Below are 10,854 nucleotides of genomic sequence, written 5' to 3' on the forward strand. Positions count from 1 at the left end.
ACAATTAAGTTCTCGAACGGATCCTAGAAAAAGTGCTACATACCTCATTGCTGAATATCACTACGGTCAACTTCGAAGTACTCCCCTTGGGAAGCTATGCATCATTGCCAGCACCTAGTCCACCAACCTTCAAAGCAATTTTGGAACTCTTTTTCTGGAATGGCCATCAGAGCTGTCATCATACTACCCTTGATGTCCTGAATGTCATCAAAATATCTCCCTGTCAATATTTCTTTTATCTTCAGGTAAAGAAAGAAGTCATTGGGGGCCAGATTATGTGAATAGGGAGGGTGTTCCAATAGAGTTATTTGTTTATTGGCTAAAAACTACCCCAAAGACAGTGCCGTGTGAGCTGGTACATTGTCGTGATGCAAGAGCCATTCATTGTTGGCAAAAAGTTTTGATCGTGTAACTTTTTCACGCAGCCTTTTCAGCACTTCCAAGGAGTAAACTTGGTTAACTTTTTGTCTCGTTGGTACAAATTCATAATGAATAATCCCTCTGATATCAAAACACGTTAGGAACATCATTGCAACAAGTTCGCAAACTTAATTGTCAGACCTCGTGTGTGTGTGTGTGTGTACAGAGGGTGCCAAAAAATGTACACACATTTTAAGAAAGGAAAAAACTGTATTAAAATTGTAATACTCAATATATACTGATAACAAAAGATGAATACAAGTCACGTTTGACTTCTGCAATTACAAGAGGTGTTTAAAGAAGTTACCATCAGTGTAATTTTAATGCAGTTTTTTTTTCCTTTCTTAAAATGTGTATACATTTATTTGGCACCCTCTGCATACACACACACACACACACACACACACACACACACACACACACACTTTGCATTCTCTCTTGACACTGTCTCTTCTCTTCTCCATAGCCAGCTCCTCCACTTGCATGACCATTGTTTTCCTCTTGACCTGTTATTCATAGCAGTACATAAACGTGTTTTAATATCTCCTATCTTAAAAAATCTTTTGATTCAACATTACGGTCCAATTATGGCCCATTTCTCTGTGGCAAAAATCATTGAAAGAGTTGTCTATTGTCACTGCCTCCACTTTATTATCACCCATTCTTTTTCATGCATTCAGTCAAGATTTCATCACCCTATTCACCAAGAACAGCTTTGTCAAATCAGCAGCAAGGTCCCTATCTTACTAAATCCATGGTCAATTCTTAGTCATTTATTTTATTTGAACTCTCCTCACTACTTTCCTCTGGCCCCTGTGTTGAAGCACTTCTTTACTAGGCTTCGGGAGCATCACACATTCTTTGTTTTTTGTGTTTGTTTTATTTATTTTTTCCCTATCTCACTGGTAGCTCCTTCTCAGTCATCTTGGCTGACGTTTCTTTCTCTCAATGTCAAATCTCTTCTCAACCTATATGCACTTGCTAGATGAGCTCATTAAATTCCACAGCTTTAAAAATCTAATGACTCCTAAATTTCCATCTCCCATCTAACACTCTACCATGAGCTCCTCACACACACACACACACACACACACATACACACACATATTCAGCTTATATACTTATTCCTTCCATTTAATTTAAAATATAATATTCTCAAAAATAGAATATCTGAAACCAAACCTTTCCATCCGGTTCCTCCTCCAAACTGCCTCATCTTTATAACAGGAACCACAGATCACCAAGTTGCTCAGCATAAAAACTAGTAGTCTATCTTCCTCACACTTTTACTTTCTCACCCGACATCTAATGCATGAAAAAGTCCTACTGACGCTATAATCAAAATGTGTCTCATATTCGACCATGCCTCCTGCGCTCCTTCACTGCCAACACTACTGCAAGCCACTATCAGCTGTTGCCTAACTGAAGCAGTCTCCTAACTGGCTTCCTGCTTCCAAGCTTTCTCCCCAATGGGCTTCTTCTATACACAGCAGCCTTTGTGATCTTTTTAAAACGTAAGTAAGTTGTATCATTCCACGCTCAAGACCCTATTATGTCTTTCATTCCGATTGACAATGAAACTCAACTTCCTTTTCATAGCTCAGAAGGCTGCTACTCCAAGAGCAGTCCCCAGAACAACAGCATTAGCTCCCCCAGGAAGGGTTTTAGAAATTCAGAATCTCAGGCCCTGCCCCAGGCGACCTGAACCAGAGTCTGCATTTTAACGAGATCCCAGATGATTTGCTTTGCACGCACAAGTTTGAAAAGCGCTAGCTGAGAGGTCTTGCTGTGTGATCTGACTATGTTTGCCTTCCTCTCATGTTCTTCCTTTCTTTCCCTTGCTCCCTGGTTTTACTGCTACTTCTGGACCACTGAGTTGATCCACCTCAGCATCTTTGTACTATTTAGTCTACTTGAAACAGTCTTCCCCCAAATCTTTCATATTAGGTATCTGTTTGTATCTTACCTCCTTAGAGAGGCCTTCAACGGGCTATTTTTTCTAAAACGATTTTCCTACCCTCTTTGCACTGTTTAGTCCATTACCTTATGCCCCAATGGCTCTTAAAATATCTGAAATTATGTTATTAATTTACTTTGCTTTCTATCGCTAAACATTTTGAGGCCAGACAACCCTTGTCTATGTACAAAAGTTCCTGACAAAGAATAGAAGACTAATAAATATTTATCAAACGAATGAATGAATAAATAAAAGAAATTGTGATTGCTTATCTATCATTGTGGTAAACAAGACAACCAAGGCTGTAGCCCTGATAAAAACTACACTGGAAATAGAGGAAAAATAGACAGTAAAAAGTACATAATCAGTAAACAAATAATTACAGAAGTATGAGAAGAATGCTAAGGGAGGAATGCATAGAAAAGAAGGCAGATGAGTAGTAAATGTTAGACGTCGGTAGTTTATAACCATTAATGGACCTGTTAATGAAACAATGAGTTTTCTTAAGTTCTTGCTCTTTCTATTAGGACTGACATGGTTTTAATAGACTCATTGTTTAAGGGAGATTAAGCAAGAACACCATTTATTGTAGTGATTCTCTACAATATCATCCTGTTTTTTAGGGATATATTTACATTATAGACTTAAAATTTTATCTTTTAGAAAGTGCATTTACTAGAAAAAAATTACAAGTAAAAATTGCTCTAAATTCAGGATGTAGGTTGAGATTTTTCTATGCATAAAATGTCACATACACAAAAGGTTTGGTATTTTTTACCATAAAATTATAACATCTGTATTAAAAAAACCACTAAATAAATACTAAATATTTCATAACAGTAATAAATAAGAATAAATTCTATTGAATAGTCCCTAATGGAGGAATTATGAATTATCTAAAAATTAATGTAAAAATATACATGATCTCTATGAAAATAATTACAACATATTAGAGGCACTTTATGACTATAATATGCAGATAGATATACTATACCCAGGATGAGAAAAATTGGACTTTGTAAAAGAATCTCCCCAAAATAAATGTATAGGTTTAATATAATCTCTATTAAAATTCTAGAAGTATTTTTCTTAGAAGTTGGCAAAGTGATTTTAAGGTTAATCTGAAAAAAATAAGAAAATATGTACCTGAAAAATTGGAAATGATCTAAAAATTTATTACAATAGGCAGTGAGTTAAATCAATTATTATTCATCTGTATGGTTGAATGCTAGGTAACTATATGAAAATATTTTGGAAGAATCAACATGAGAAAATGCATGTACTAAATTTTCATAATTTTTATATTTACCGAGGACTTAACTATGGGTTGACCTAGATGCTTTACATTATTAATTCACTTAATCCTCACAATAACTCTATGAAGTGTTCTTATCATCATCTTCATTTTATAGATGAGGCTACTGAATGACAGAGAAGCTAAATCACTTGCCTACAGTTGTTCAGCCAATAACCAGGATTTGAATCCAGGAAACTTGATTTCAGAGTCCATAACCACTATATTACACTGCCTGTTACTGAACAAAAACCCTCATTACATCTTCATGGCTACCAACATGTCTACTATTTATTTATTCCACATAGATTTATCCTTTCCCTTGACCTTGGCCAATATCAGAGCCAAAGAGCTTTACTTGCCAGGGAAGAATAATACAATAAGAAGATAGAAGAAGAATCTAGAATTTCTAACCAGTTTAAAGTGGTACCTACATTACTCCTGGTTCTACTTCTAAACTCTAGTTGAAATAAGCTATGCATATTCAGATCTAGTTAGCATTTGGATAGGAAAAAAATCTCACAAAATATATAGCCTCTTTCCCCATTCCAAGTATTGTGTGAATTATTTGGATTTGTATGAAATGGAGACATTTTTCTTTTTATAATAAATGGTGAAATATATTTATGGTCAGTAGGGTGTGTTACAGAACAAATGATAAAGTGAGAGGAAGCACTTTTACAGTATACAACTAGAAATGTATCATTTTGGCTTAATAGACCCTGGCAAACTTTTTCACTTCCCTCAGTTCCTCAGATGTTTTCAACTTCTTGTATCTGAGAATGTGACATTTTTCTGCTTTACTGTCTTTTCTGGTTGGATGAAAGTTACAGGTTATGTGTGGAGGGTAAATGGCACATTTGGAGTCAAGAGATGGCCTTCATTTCTACAAGAATGATTGAGGACATGTGCTGAAAATAAAAGTCCTGAATTACTTAGAGTCAAGTGCCCCAGTTCACAACAGTTTAACTAGGGCAGTGACTTTTGCAACATTTGATGACAGATGCTTTTCTACTCTGCTCCAGTTCCCAGTGAAAATGACAAATGTACGATCGCAATGACAGTCTCCTGCTCCTCTTCTTTTCAGAGCACTGTAGGTTTTATTCTGTTTCAGTGACATAATCAAGGATCTATATTCAAATCAGTTTTCATTTCTGAATGAAAGTCTGGAATGATTTTAAATGGGTATTCTGGAACCCAAATTTCTGTGTGGAGGGAGGAGAACTTTCCCATACCACCGACAAGCAAATCATGGACACCAGCAGGGCATCTGAAAATGTAACTCGATTCAGACACCATCTACCCAGAGGTAGCACTAGATTCCACAGTTGAAGCTTGAGGCAGTCCTACACATTTGTTCCACCCCACCCCGCACCCTCCAACCAGCACACTTCAGATGCCCCTTGCAAGCCCAGGTCATTAACCTGTATTTTGACCCTGACCAACTGGCTATAAATCAGAGGTTCCCATTACCTTTCCTTGGGTTCAACTAATTTGTTAGAGCAGCTCACAGAACTCAGAGAAATACTTTACTTACTGGATTACCAGTTTAGTATAAAAGGATCTGATAAAAGATACAGGTGAACATCCAGATGGAAGAGATGTGTAAGGCAAGGTGTGAGGAAAGGGCACCGAGCTTCCTCGTCTTCTCCCAGTGCACCACTCTCCCCAAATCTCCATTGTGTTCACCACCTGGAAGCTCTCTGAACCCAGTCCTTTTGGGTTTTTATATTGGCTTCATTACATAGAAAATGAAAGATTAAGTCATTGGCCTTTGGCAATTGATCCAACCCCCAGCCCCTCTCTCCTCCCTGGAGGTGAATGAGGGGGTAGGACTGAAAGTTCCAACTCTCTAATTACAGGGTTGGATCTCCTGGCAACCAGCTGCTATCCTTAGTTGAGGTCCAAGGTTGCCTCATTAACATAACAAAAACACCTTTATTGTTCTCTTCACTTAGGGAATTCCAAGGGTTTTAGGATCCCTGGGCCAGAAATGGGGACTAAGACCAAATATGTATTTCTTATTATAAATCACAATATCATATTTTTGTAAAGTTTAAAAAGCCAGGTTATGACACAGAGCATCTATAATGTCAATGACCAATATATATTTTCAGAAATTTTTTTTTTTTATGAGATTAGGAGTTATGATGTTTTGCATAGCTGATTAGCCACACAAAGTGGTGAAAATGTTATGAGCAAGGACTTTGATGTAGAAGATAGAAAAGAAGGAAAGAAGGAAATCCTAGGTTCCAGTCTTGGCTTTGCACATAAATAGCTTAGTGACTTTGAGACCATTTTGTACCTTTCTGAGTCTCATTTTCTCTCCATAAAAAATGAAGTGAATGATAAAGAGTTTGCAAAATCCTTATGAGGACTAAAGATGCTGTATATAAATTATCTAGCCCAGTGGCTGGACTATAGAAATTACTCAATACATGAAAACTTAACACAGCTGTAATAGATCCTCTGGGAAGGGATTATAAGAAACATGTTTGCTTTTCCATCATATCATGAATAAAATTATGGATAAAGGATAATTAAGGATGACCTTAATTGATGCACATATTTAGTGAAAAACCATAATTTTGGCATAATGGTGTAATTGGTGAGGGAGATCATGTCAAGGCCAGCTAAACATTTTTTAAGGGTTACTAAAATTAATTTTATGAGTTCGATAAAAGGGTCTTTGTTGAAGTTTTATTTTTTGACTAATGAACCTCCCTCTTATATCAAAAATATTCTCCATCTCCCAAAGCAGAAACCAAAACAGGCAGCTCTTTCTCTGATCCCTGGCAGCTAGTGGTATGTGAACTAGGATCAGCCAATTAGATACTGTTGTTTAGCAACTGGAATCCTGATAAAGTGATACAAGGACAGACGGGCATTTAGAAATACTCATGGAAACAGAAGACAAGATTCAAGCAGTGGTAGTGGCTGTGTTTTCTGTCTTAATCTCCTCTTATAAGGACACTAGTCATATTGAATGAAGGCTCACCCGTATGGTATTTGTGAGAAGGATATAGGATTTACCTTAATTACCTCTTTATTTTTTAACTTTTATTTACTTTAAGTGTGTTTTTCCCGGACTCATCAGCTCCAAGTCAAGTAGAGGGCACAACTCACACTGGCCCATGTAGGCATCAAACTGGCAACCTTGTTGTTAAGAGCGCCACACTGACCAGCTGGTCCCTTAATTACCTCTTTAAAGGCCCTATCTCCAAATACAGTCATATTCTGAAGTATTGGGATTTAGGACTTCAACACATAATCATTTTTACATTCTCACGACAAAGTTAATGCTTGTTTCTATCATAGCACCTGTGATTTTCTAATCTCTTCCTCAATATGCTATAGAGGTTATTATACCTGCTAGACCAGACTTTCTCTCTGATGAGACCTCTGTCCTCTTCCTGGTCTTTTGGAGATTATGTCCTTTTCCGAAGCTTAGTCTTTTTATCTTAGGGTTGATTCTATGATCTATCCTATATCCTCCTTGTAAATATAATTTCCTTTTTATAGTGACCAGAGTCAATTTCTGTTTTCTGCAATCAAGAACTCGCAAGGTAGTAGTAAACAGGTGAACATTTCCTTATCTTACCATCATCAAACCTTTGGAGTGCAAATTAGGTCATCAAACAGAGACTGTTTAAATAAGTGTACTCTTCTGATGTCCAAGAAGACATAACCATGGTACCGTATGTGGCTGTGACATGCAGAACACCTTGCATCTAAACTGTCACTACAGAGGGATTATCACACAAGACAACACAAAAAAATGGCACTGATACTAATTTGGGGAGGGGATGTGGTAACTAAAGTTATCCCCAAACTCTGGGGATAAATTAAGAACATGGGTTTTATCTGTTCCTCCAACAAATCTTCTAAGACTGCATGAGACGGTGCAGACTGTGGCCTAGAGGGATGAGTCGTGCTAGAATAAAAGCAGAATCGTGGAGGAACATGTTAAATATTCCTTCATGATGGAATCCAGGGCAGGGGCAGAAGGAGTGGTGAAAAACACCAGCCAAAGGCAGAGCGGTCAGAGGGCTCTCGCACGGACCTTGTGCAAAGTCCACACAACCTCAGTCACTGCTGGAAACCAGCTGCACTGAGATTACCCCCTAAATAAGGCATTGCAATCTGTCTTGACTTTAAAATGTGGAAACGAGGGAATTTCATCCTATTCAATAAAAAGTATGAGCTTTGTAGATAAACAGTCATTCTGAACTTCCCTCAGAGGGATCATTTATTAAACAGATGGGTGAGAGAAGCCGGTATAAATACAGCGAGGTTGTTCTTGTGTCAAAAGTGTATTAGAGAAACTTTTATAGAATCCCTTCAAATGTCTGGGATTCTCATAATGTGATTGTTTATATAGGCCCCCAAATGCTGTTTAGTGTCTCTATGTTTGATATTCTTTATTTGCTCAGAGATTGCTGGAGTGAGTTCAGAAATCATATAGAATATGCAAGGATATTTTTATTTCTAGCATTATTTTTGTAAATGCTGAGAACAAAAGCATTTATTATATATATATGTTTGGATGTGATCCTGGGCTTGTCTCTCTGCAACAAATCATAGTGCCTGGTGTAATACGTGGCATACCTATAACCTGAGCCCTATTTATCTGCCTTGAGTCATGAGTGCTATTAAGAAACAATGCTTAATTAAAACAATAAATCAGAAATATAAATAATTCCTCCCTGATGAATAATATGCATTCATGTTTACTTTTCTTATTAGAAATATCACGTTCAGGAAGATTTTCCAAGTTAAGTTCCTTTCAGCATAAACACTTTTCCATAAAACCTTTCATCATTTATAAACTTTGATTAAATAAAGTCCTTGAATAACTGTTAGTATTTACTTAAACATTATATTTTTACTGATTATCATTTTACAATAATGAGAAATCTTATTTATTAGTCTTTGCTCCCATTCACAGTTTAAATAAATCTTGAGAAGATTCTTTTTAACTTGAGCAGAATGAACTAATCCAGAATATTTTAAAATTATCATCAGAACCATCCTGGATCGTGCACCCAGCTTCACAGAACTTCAGAACTAGCAGCCCAGTGACTTGGTTGTAGAAGATTTCTCTCAAAAGCAACCAAAGCTGCCAATGCCTGGCCTTTATCACAGTTCTGGGTGTGCAGCCAGGGGCTATAGGCCAATGGGTTATTTTCAGACTCTTCCATTTTGGCTTTTTACTTATTTTTGTTTCCCCGTCGGTATAAGGAGAAAAAACATTATATATATATATATATATATATATATATATATATATATATATATATATGTCTATATATATATATACATATATATATGTATATATATATATATATATATACAATAAGCATGAAGGAAGTATCTAAAAAATTAATATACAGGGGGTATCTATTATGCTTCAGTGTTTTAAATAGAATGTCTCATTGTACCATCACAAAAAGCAATGAGACATGCTAATGAAAAATATAAACTAAAAAAATACAATTCCCTGTTTATATGAGTATGCTTTACGGTACTCATCTGGTGTCTGTCTGTCCCTGTTGCAGGTATTAGAAATGCCTATTTATTTCTCTGTACTTTCAGTGGAGTTAAGAGTCTTGAGGATACTGATTGCATTAGTTTGCTAGGGCTGCCATCACAAAGTACAACAGACATTTATTTTCTCACAGTTCTGGAGCCCGTAAGTCAAAGATCAAGGTGTCGGCAAGTTTGGTTTCTTCTGAGACTTCTCCTTGATTTGCAGGTGGCTGCCTTTTCTCTGTGTCATCACATGTTCTTTACTGGTCTGTTTTCTGTCTTAATCTCCTCTTATAAGGACATCAGTCATATTAGATTATGCCCCCCCCCCATATCACATCTTTTACCTTAATTACCACTTTAAAGGCCTTTTCTCCAAATATAGTCATATTCTGAAATACTGGGATTTAGGATTTCAATACATAATCATTTTTACATCCTAGCCACAAAGTTAATGCTTGTTTCTACCCTGCCACCTGCTTATCCAAGTAGTTTTCTACTCTCTTCCTCAATATGCTAAGAACAACTATTTCCCATACCCCTTACGACAGTCCCCAACCCCTCACCCTTGTGAGGATCTATCAGGAAATGTGGCTGCTGTCAACAATTCCTTCCCTCTCTGTACACACATGCTACTTCCCTTCTTGAATCTGGGCTGTTTATGACTGGTTTGACCAATATAATATAGTGGAAATGGCACTGTGCCCATTCTCAGCCCAGCCTTTAAGAGGACTGGCTGCTTCTGCTTCCAGCTCTTGAAGCCTTGAACTACTGAGTAAGGATCCCAGGCTCCTCTGATGGAATAACACATCACAAGATGTTTTATTATGTTAGTGAGGAAGACATCCTGGGCTTTTACTTAGAGAATATGTTGATGGGAACTCTAACCAGAAGTATTACCTCTCCTTTGACCCCGTCCTTTGAGACCATAACTGCTTCTAAGTTTCTTTGACTTCACTGAAGCCCCTGCTCCCATTTCGCCACCCGAGGATGGATAGGTTACCATCACCTTAGAGAATTACTCTGCTCTAGCCCAGTACATAGAGTAGACAGTGAGGGCAGTCTTGTCTTCTGTCCTTACCCAAGAGGTTAACTGACTGTCCAAAGGGAACTCCAAGCCTTTAAACAATTTAATAAAATTAATGCATTTTTAGGACAAACTCTTGTACCTTTAACATAAAACCAATTTCACATAATTTGAAATCTATTCACTGGAGCAACCATCCACAGAATGGTTCTCAAATATTCTTGAACCTGAAATGCCTATTAAGGTACAATTGGTACTGTCAACATTCTTTGTACAGTTTTAATGAGAAAAAAAATTGAAAGCACACTTCTCTGTACGGCCAGTCATTAATCACTGTAATGATAGCTGGGAAGTAAATTAACTGATACTGTAACCTCTTACCCTTCAGAAGCTAAGTAATCATAAAGGTATCACAGGAAAATTGGTTACATCTGAACAATTTTTTTAAAAGAGTGATGATAATTAAAAATGTTAAAAATCAAAGAGGTTTTTTTTTGTTGTTGTTGTTAAAAAGAGAAACATTCTGAAAACTTGAAACTTGGAGGTAGTACTGCAGTTGTCATCTTTTCCTCACTGTCATTTCCTGTATGCTGCTTAAGACACACCTATACCCTCTTTCTTGCCACG

The sequence above is a fragment of the Rhinolophus ferrumequinum genome, chromosome 5 (genome assembly GCF_004115265.2).
Source record: "Rhinolophus ferrumequinum isolate MPI-CBG mRhiFer1 chromosome 5, mRhiFer1_v1.p, whole genome shotgun sequence".
Taxonomy (NCBI): Eukaryota; Metazoa; Chordata; class Mammalia; order Chiroptera; family Rhinolophidae; genus Rhinolophus; species Rhinolophus ferrumequinum.